Source organism: Mugil cephalus, chromosome 12 (genome assembly GCF_022458985.1).
Source record: "Mugil cephalus isolate CIBA_MC_2020 chromosome 12, CIBA_Mcephalus_1.1, whole genome shotgun sequence".
NCBI lineage: Eukaryota > Metazoa > Chordata > Actinopteri > Mugiliformes > Mugilidae > Mugil > Mugil cephalus.
The window spans coordinates 13,673,349-13,683,548 of NC_061781.1; positions in this window are offsets into that span (position 1 = coordinate 13,673,349).

Here is a 10,200-nt window from a genome sequence, read left to right on the forward strand (position 1 = left end):
TTGCAAAGAGATGATGTGTTCTCCGTTGGGGGGGGGGGGGTGCCACTGCTGCTGAAAGACCCTGGTAAGACACACGATATGAGGTTCGGCACCAAAAGTGCCCTCACATCTCCATACCCAAGGTCCTGGGAGTGATGCATTGATTCAGCCTTCAGTGGTCCCTTGACTGCACCATGCTAATTCCAACGGCATGATCTCTTTAGAGGAATCCTACCCATAAGGCAGGGTGAGGAGCAGCTACGGAGTCGCTGACAGCTTAAGCTCATGCGATCCAACACCATTCCCCTCCACCGTGTGATATACTGTCACTATTAGCGAACAATAAAGGGGAGATTGTCGAATCTTAAAGAGCACCCCACTGCTGGCTATTTGCCAGTGAAACAATATCTTGTTACATCTCAAATGATTCAACCAGAGGCGAGAGTCCATTCTCGTAGGAAGAGTCGGTGAAAATCTCTGTGCACCGTGGAGGTCACGGTGAAAACAACAGCAGCGCATTTCCAGGTGTAGCCACGTCCATTGTCTCTTTCCTCATATGGGCATGTTCAGTCTGTGCCTTTGTCCTTGTGTCAGCAGGCAGGACATTCTAAATTATTTTGCTCAGCTGCCTCCCTGAACTCTTGCTACAGCACGTCAATACACACATCATGCAGACACCCGCACATACAGCTACAGGGAGCACAGTTCATGTCCATCACACACTTGAATCCTTGACACATACCAAATGTAGGGAAGGAATGATGTTAGCTAGCAGATCGGATTTTTGTTAGATGGTTTTAGATCAAAATTTCAGATTATGGATTTATATTATATCGACAGATTTTAGAAATTCCCTGAAAGTCTCTTGAAAGAAGCATATTCAGGTATATATTTTTAACTTGTGCACCTCTATTGAGCAAACACTGAATGTGAAACCATTGGTGATATTCAGTGCATTTTTTAATTTTACACGGCATGTGACTGGCTGCTTTTTGAACCTTCTGCCTACAGACTCATATGTCATATGTGATCACTTCAGCAATGTTGCCGGGCATTTATTTTTCTCTGCCGCAAAACACTGACTCTGGAGAAACCAGCTGCATGCGCTGGAGCGTGCATCCTGATGTAACAGTTTTTACCCCCTCATCAGTGTTTTATAGAATTATCGACCGGTTTTTACGGTGATTGTTGTTTCACAATAATCACAGCAGCATCATGTTTTATGACAAATAAAAATATATTGAGTTCTTCCACTGGCCCTGAAACATAATGTTCAAAACCGTTTGTCCATCATTACAGGACTTCACCACATTCGATTTGGGGCTTTTCATGGAGTAATGCTGTAAACAACATAATTTGCTGATATGCTGTACTGTATCTCTGGGCTATCCGAGTCAATGATTCTCATCAGGAACAGAGATCTTTGAGTGGGAATAATGCACAGTGGCTGGAGACACTGCACAAGAGCTGCAGTAATGGCACATTTTGCAACGAAAGAGCACATTTTTGTAGAGATGCTTTTCTATTACAGAGAGAAAAATGTGCAAAAAGTGAAAAAAATAAAATAAATAAAAAATGGTAGACTAGATTTCCCACATTATTTCAAGATGTGTATCCAAGTCCCTGTATAGACTCAGGCTAAAATCCTAATAGGGACAAGCTTGGAGTGAATAGAGCCCACAAGAGGATAAGCTACTAAATCTTGCAATAAAAGCAATGTGATTTACAGTAAATTCCACAAGGCTGACAGTGCCACAGCTGAGGGCATAAACACTCCTTTCAATGCAGTGCCTCAGTTCTGTCTGCTGTGAACTACAATCACACAAGCACGCTGCTCAGCAGCAGTGACTTTGATAAATCACCAGGAAGTCCCACTGTTGGCTTAAAACTAGAACTTGTTCAGTTGCAATTCTGCATTTGTCCCTCTTTAATGTGTATGGAAGTGGCTTTAGCAGTAATCTGTCAGTGATTGATTAGGTGTGGCCAAATCCCCTTTCCGTTCTCCTCTAGTGACTCAATGTTCAGCTCCAGCTGTGTATTTACAGAAAGATGGCTGCATTAAGGAGAGGGCTGCCTTATTTACCTGCAACATAAACCTAGCTATGTCTATACACTGAGGATGACCAGCAGTAAAACAAGAAGCAAGGAGCGATATGTTTAGTTGTTACAGAATTCATTCACCAGCGGAGAAACAATAGCTTCATAGACCTATTACAACAGAGCTTTTTCATAAAAACAAAACATGTTTTAAGCTGTCACAACAGCAGAAAAAAATATATATATTAATTCAACACAATCACCTTTAATCCTTTGATATAAAAACAAAAAATACAACAAATATCTATGTAACCATTAAAACATATTTATTTTGTATGTGACTCAAGAGGTTGAAAAAGCAATTTAGACAGGGTGCTGGATATTGATCACACTTACCAGCAGATCCATTTTAATTAAATATTAAGAGAGTGTGCTGCACTGATAGCAACTTGAGCAAGCAACTGTTTCTCGCTTCTCCTTTGCCGTCATTTAAAAAGTACACAAAGTAGAAAAGAAGACATGCTCTAATACACTCGTGTGTAATTATTCTTGAAGTATGAAAGCAAGGCTGTGTTATAACCGATGCATTTTGTATTCAATGAATACTTTAGTTATTTTTAAAAGAAGGTCTGAGTATGAACATCCGTGCATGAATTTTAATGGAGATACTTAAATGGTAATTATTCCACTCAGGCTCAAACGTAGGTAACAAATGGAATTCAATCAGTGTCCGCGCATAATGATGGTCATTAGGAGAAAGAAAATAATAATGACATCCTATCTGCATTAAACCTGCAGACACTTTACACAATGATCCTGCAGCCATTATTGATCTCCATGGAGATAAGCAATTGTCACTTTTCAACATTGTGCCTGAATGTTAAATACAGCTCATTTTGTTTTTCTGCAAACTATTTCAGCCAACACTAAATTTTCATTTAATTTTCTTCACTACTCGAAATCCTTGGACTTGTTTCACATGATTGTAATTTGGGTTCATTGTCACAGCTGCCTCCCCAGATCCCACTATTTTTTAGTCCAACTCAAGGTTTTATAAGGCTTGCATAAAATGAACATTACGATACTTCATGTTGCACGTGCCTGATAAGTAAGGCGTCGCAGATATCACAAAATCAACGCGCACGCATCGGTGACCACGTAGCTGTGCATTCCCTTTTCCGAAAGTAAAGGAAAATAACTAATGGCTGATGAGACGGTCATTAGCTCAGAAAATGGGATATAAAAACTACACAGCAAGAGGAAAATGTTCAGTCTTTTTTTTTATACATTTTATGTACACTTCAGAACAATTACTTTTAATCTTCGAAAATAACTTATTATTAGTTGGAGATTGTAACAGTTGCTTACACATATTGTACAGTAGGCAGCATGTATTGAGTCTTATCCAAGACGGCCACTTGGTTGAATAATTAAATAAGATCTCCAATCAAATGATCCATGATATGCATGCCTTCTGTTGCCAACTAGCTCCATCTGCTTGGTTTTGAGAGCTCTGACACAGTGGCTCATGTGAGTGAAACAGCAATAATGTAATTGTGGATGTGACAGATACACCAGATGATGCAGGGACTGTCTGAAAGTCTGGTCCAAGGCTTACTGTACAGCATGGTGTCATATGGTCGGCAAGAAAGCATGACAAAAACAGTTTCGTGTAGGCTCTCTACTGCCTCCTGATTAATTCAGAAGAGTCTCTACAGTCACTGGCCCCTTTATTTAAATGCACACGATCATAATACGGGGACTGTGTTTAAAGCCTCCCTTGCAGCATGCATTGCAAAGTTACTGTATCTTAATTGAATAGCGGGCTTCAGAGCTCGGAGGGTGAAGGACAATAGTAGCAGGGCCAGCTTGGCTAGGTGCCAGTGGACAATGCAGAGCCGGCCTCAGCTCTCAGCAGCAAGCAGAGCCCATGCCGAAGTCCACATCAGGAGAGACAGCATCCACTGTTTTGATGGATCTGTCATAGCAGCCAGTGTCTGCCCTCAGCTGGAGTTCAAGTATTCACCACCAATAACATGTTACTATCTCAGAATAGGTTCTCAGTCTGTTTCTTGATTGTACATTTCAAAATGTGTTTGAAGGACAGTATAGCACCTCTGATGAGGTTATTTTATAGACAACTTCTTAGCCGCCCATTAAAACAGTCTGTGTTTGACCTTTAGTTCATGTAAAGCTTGATACATTCCCGTGTTCTAACTGTCTTATAATATCCACGAACACCACGTGATTTATTTTCTAGAAGCTGGTTAATTAACAGTTAAACAGAATTCCTGCCAACAATAGCCAACATTCAACACATGACGAAAAAAAAAATGAGAATAAGATGTAATTTTCGCCTGCTGTATGCTTTTTTAAATATTGAAGCACATCTGCTTATTAAAACCAGTGATGCCAAGGTCATTCAATTAATGTCTCTCCCTTTTTATCAGCTTCAGTAGCTCCAAAGTAACTGAGTGCCACTTTGCCCATCACACTTAAGTGCTTTTGTGCCCAAGTAGAAGCCCAGTATGATCATACAGCATAATTTGTCTTTATTCTGGCTGATGAAAATCGAGTGAAACAATTCATAATTTATTAAGATATTTTAAATTAAATTATGTTTCTTTTTTTCTGTCGAGTTGAATGAATTTGGCCTTATTGTTAACATGTGAATTGATCATGAAAACATTTTAATTTCATTTGATACTAACTGAAACATATACAGAATAGCTAAACTCACCATTAAACACATTCAGCTCTTACCCAGTATACTTGTTTTAAATGTGTGTGCAAGAAGTTTTACAATAAAATGGGTATTTTTTCAGTGTAAATTTGTTTTAAAGTCTGTCTGACTCCACATCAGACTCCAGATATTTGATATCCCAACTAGTGTGGAAACCAGTGCTAACTCAATAAGTAATAATAATATAAAATGGAAGATATAAAATGAGAAATTTAAGACTATGTTAGACAATCAGATACACTGAGAATGGTCTTTAAAGAATTATTATATTATATTATATTATATTATATTATATTATATTATATTATATTATATTATATTATATTATATTATATTATATTATATTATATTATATTATATCTAAAGACAAAGAAGTTATAGATGATGAGAATGAGAATGAGAAAATGACATTATATTATGCTATAAGCACTTAAAGGACCTCTGTATAGGGTGTTCCGAGGCCTAGTGGCCAAGTTGCAAATTGCAACCAGTTGAATACTATGGTAGTGAATCATCTATGTGTAGTTGTTGTTGTTTGTTTTCTGGTCTGGTCTACTGTAGAAACATGACAATAGACAATAGAAGAAGACCTGCTAACTACCAATTGTTGTAAACCTTGCCACAATCCTACACACAGGCCCTTTAAATGCTTACCGTGTTTCTTTAAACATTATATTACACCTGTTACAATTCATCCATCCTAGGTCTCAGTGGTATATAGGTTCATACTGAAGTATGAGGTACAGTATTTTTTTTTGTCATGATATGAATTTTTAATATACCAACATACATATTTTATATACCAACATACATGTATTTGATTCACAAGTCACTGTTTCAGACTGGATCATTTTCAGTCTAGCCCTTGTAAATACGTGTGGTCCAGCTGTGTCACTGCGAGGTGTGGTGAAGATGGAAAGGTCAGAAAATTGAAGCAGCAGAAAGAGAAGCCAAAAAAAAAGCTGTGTGTCGTTTTTTTTTTTTTATTATTTATTTTTTTTTGGATGACCTGTCCCCTGGCTAAAGCTGTCCAAGAAAATGTCCCCAATTTTAGCTTTTAATGAATGAGAAAAAAAAAGGTTGCAAAGGTGCGTAGCCCGTCGCGCTGCTATTGACATTACACACATAGCAGAATGAATATGTTTAAATATGAATAAATATGTCATAATAAATGAAATCATAACTGTCTCAGTTTCTTCATTTCATCTTTATAACATTTAATTGTTAATCTGTTGCTGTAAATGTCCCAGATTTCCACATCGGCAGGCACTGCTAACACGGGGCAATCCAGACCTGTTTTACAACTAGTGTGAGATTATTCTACCATATGTACACATCATCACAGTAAAATAGTCGATCCTTAGTCAATCTACTGCATTAATTCCTTTCTCAACCAGTAGAAAATGTTGTGAACACGTGAGTACGCATGAAAAAGAAAATACTGTAATACACCAAGGTACTGTCAGAATTTTGAAAAGTACAGTGATCTCATTTTTGGTCATGTCGCCCAGACCTAATTCACCATTTTCAATGAAGGCATTCTAGCTCCTCTTAGTCAAACAGAGAATATGTCAATTGAAAGATGAACTATATCCTTCGAATTTGAAGGTTTTTGAAAAAATATTTAAATAATAGTTTTTATAACTGTTATCTAAAAGTTCAAAAGGATTGTTATAGTTTGCTTCAGTTTGCAAGATCTTGCTATATGAGAGACACAGATGTGAATTTTAGGATCTAAACCTACAGCCAACGTGCTGTAATGCATATGGTGAAATATTATTATAAACAATGAAAATGAAAATAAAGCCTTGATTGCACAGAAAGCAAAATGTATGTTTTTTGTTCACTTATAGAGGTTGCCGTAAAAATATCTATTAATCAGATAAGGAATCATTAATGCAGGTCAAATATAAACACTGCAACATGGAAACGTTACCATATGCGGCCAGCCCCACTCCTACGGTCTAATATAGCGCAGACAAATGTGAGAAAAGCAGATGCTTGTGAAACACAGCGCCTGCAGTTGGATTCATTTTGCAAGGCAATGCTTTTCCAAAGAGCTCCAAGACTTCCTGATCGGCTGTAATCCCCAGCTTTCACACATAAGTCATTGAGAGCGATGGAGTCCCCTCTGTTTACTCACTCCAAACCAAATGATCTTTCACAAGTAGACCACTTCAGATGTGAAATGGAATTTGCCAGGGTGTTCTATCCCAAGTCTATTTCTCTGTACGCTTTACCAATTCCCAAACAGGGTTCAATCGCTCACAGATAATGTCTGTGAGGATTGAGCCTGGCTCCTCTGCTGTTTTAATGGCCCTCGGGAAAAGGTATTTGACGGAAGTAAAGAAGGACTCTTAAGCACATACCCGGCGTTGAATTTCATTTTGTTTTAGTTGCTGTAATGCATTTGTTCATCAGGCAGCTGGGGATGTTTATAGTAGCGTGTGAATGATCTAACACTGCAGCAGTCGCACTAAAAATGACCTATATTGTTTCATTTAGTACCAAAAAAAAAAAAAAGGAAAAAGAAAGGCATATGTTTTAGAGCCAGTGTTTTTTTTAATGTAAAATATAATGCAGTGTAATCTCTTTCCAAAAACACTAGGTGTTTACTCTTGCGTGTTAGAGTTTAAAGAGCAGAACTGATGGCTTTATGTTCAACAGTGGTTGACAGTGTTACTGCTGTGGTATGTAGTTATGATAAATGGTTGTTTTAGGAGGGCTGCGTTTACTTTGTAGAGTCATAATGAGAATATTATGTATGAGAAAACAGTCATTAATATTCATTATAATTGCAAACTACTGAGCTGAATGCTGATGGAGTGTGTTCGATTGCCAACGCACGTCTGCTTTTTTCTAATGCATCTCTCATCATATTTGTACAGCCATCAATGTAGGTGTTTAAGAAGGTGTCACAGTCTGAGTTGTTTCTCAGTTAGCCCATGTGCGAACTAATACAAAATGATGATAACAAGCTCCAACAACATATTAATGTTGCCATAAGATATAAAATCATGAACGCAACATTATATATATAAACCGTAAAACCGCTTATTTGCTGCGCGTTGAACTCACTTTAGTGGAATTCAGTGCATTAGCTGCTTTATAGTCTCCAAAGGACATTGTGTTCCTATTCCAGTTGATAAGGGCTCCAATTTTGTTTGTGTCTGGTAATTGGAGCAATGTGGAAGCGAGGAGCACTGATACATTTCCCAGTCTATGTGTGAATGAGGCAGGCTATGGAAGGAAAAGGTCAGGCCCTGGACTTGCCTTTCTCCCCCAGGGCCCCAAGCAGTAGGGGCCGGAGAACACCGCAAACAATTAAACATGTTGCTTCTCGGGGTAGAGCAGCTGGACTCCTGTTGGTTAGAGAAGTTTTTACCTCGGTGGGTTGTTGTTGGTCACTCTTCAGAGCAATAATCTGCAGGTCTGAGCAATCAATACGGCCACGACAGCTTCAGCCTCCATTAGAGCAGGCATCTCTTGAGTGCCTGTGCATGAGCGGAGGAGCACAGAATAGGCATCAGCGAACACATCCGCACACACGCACACACAAATACACTTATGAACATATATTCAAGCTCATGCCTGGAATAGCCTGTTCACACGTGTGCATGCACGGACACACAGACATTGGCACGGAGGAAGCGAGCGGCTACAACCCCCGTCTACAGACCTCACAGGACACACGTTTTCACGAATGTCTGACTAGATTTTACGAAACTGCTTCATGTTCCTGTCGTACTAAAATTACACCTTTACACATTTACACATTGTTAACGTGCAGCAACAAATACTATTACTGCTAATAAATCCAAACAAAATTAGGAAACATTTTAATGAACTCTTCTACCAAATGTACCTGCATGGATAATTAACGTAGTCATTAACAAGTCCTCCAAACGGAATGAATAATACCTGTCTCTTTTCTGTCTGTGGTTCAACTACGGTTCAGTTTAACAACATAACAACATCGCCTGCAGCGTAGAATTCTGTTGTCTGGGGCATGTGCTGCAGTGTTCTTGGGATGATAGCTTTGTATTCATGGTTTTAGTTCAAAGCTCACAGAAAAAGAAAAAACTACCTTCTAATCAAGCTTCAGCTTTTTTGTTAATATACTTAAACAATATTTCTATGCTTTCCCATACTAGGCAGGGAGACAATAAGCATTCTCAATGCAGCAGTGATGTTTCCCACAGACCATATTTAATTCAACAATTTAATGCAGACTATTTTTTTTTTCTCATGTGTGAAGAATAAATAATATTTCCTGCTTGTCCTTCCACAAATGATCCAAAAATCAACTGTACCACATTAGCTTCAGTTTGTTTCCAGGTGGGATTTGCTTGTTTTGGTTGAGATTGCATCGGTTTACTTTTTACAAGTTTCAGTATTCATTTTAGCTTCATTTAATTTTATCATGGAGTGACAGTGTGGGTAATGTCAGAAGGGTAACATAGCTTTGCACACTCTGAAGACAACTGAGTCTAAATAAAAATCACTCTTTCTGCAGGGTTCATCTGTTGACATATTTAATTAATTTGATAAAAAGCATTTCTGTTTTATTTTAGTTACCTTTATAAGGACAAAACATTGTTGCAGTTTAATAACTTTTTTTTCTAAACTTGACTGTTTCTGCAGTTTTTTCACATTGAATGGTTTCAAGTAACTTTTGTTTTTTTTTCTTCAAATAACTACCGAAATAATAACCTTCCTGAGAATCTCACATGAACTGGAATTATACTGGAAATGCAAATCAGACCAAAATGGGTCACACACCTGTCTTTTCTATGTTGCATACACAAATCTATTCTTTGAATATGACCTGCATTAACACGTCTTGCAGATTTGCCGAACAGTAGTCGCAGTTGGGTTTACGCACGCAGTCTGAAGCATGGTCTCAGGCCAAGCCTCCACAATATAACGATACAGTGCAACATGTTGCTGAGAGCGTCATCTGTTGTACCTGAAGAGAAGATAATAACAATCTGAGCGTCGAAGACAAGGCTGCGTGTGCTGGGGCTATTCCGTCTCTTTCTTGTTTTTGAGCCATAACTCAGTAATGGAATCAGCAAGTGAGACACCACTGGCAAATCTCCAGCCAGATGTAGCTGAGGCCTAGAGTGTGATGCAAAAGTAGTTTTATAATTATGCAAATAAAGGGATACTTTGCTAAATGTTTCCTAATGTAATATTACAACATTGGTGGCTTGGTTTCTATGCTACTTCTTCCAAGTCAGTTTGTAGCCAGAAATCGTGTCTCGGTAATACTACAAATTATCTTAATATAAGGACAATGAAAACTGCCCAAAGAAAGATAATTTTCCTTCTCATTTTGGGATGTTACTTTGTTTTGGTTTTGTTTAAGAGCACTGCATATGCATGGCGACAAACAGAAGAACACGTTTCTGTCAAAGTCATTGCAACGGATTGCAGAA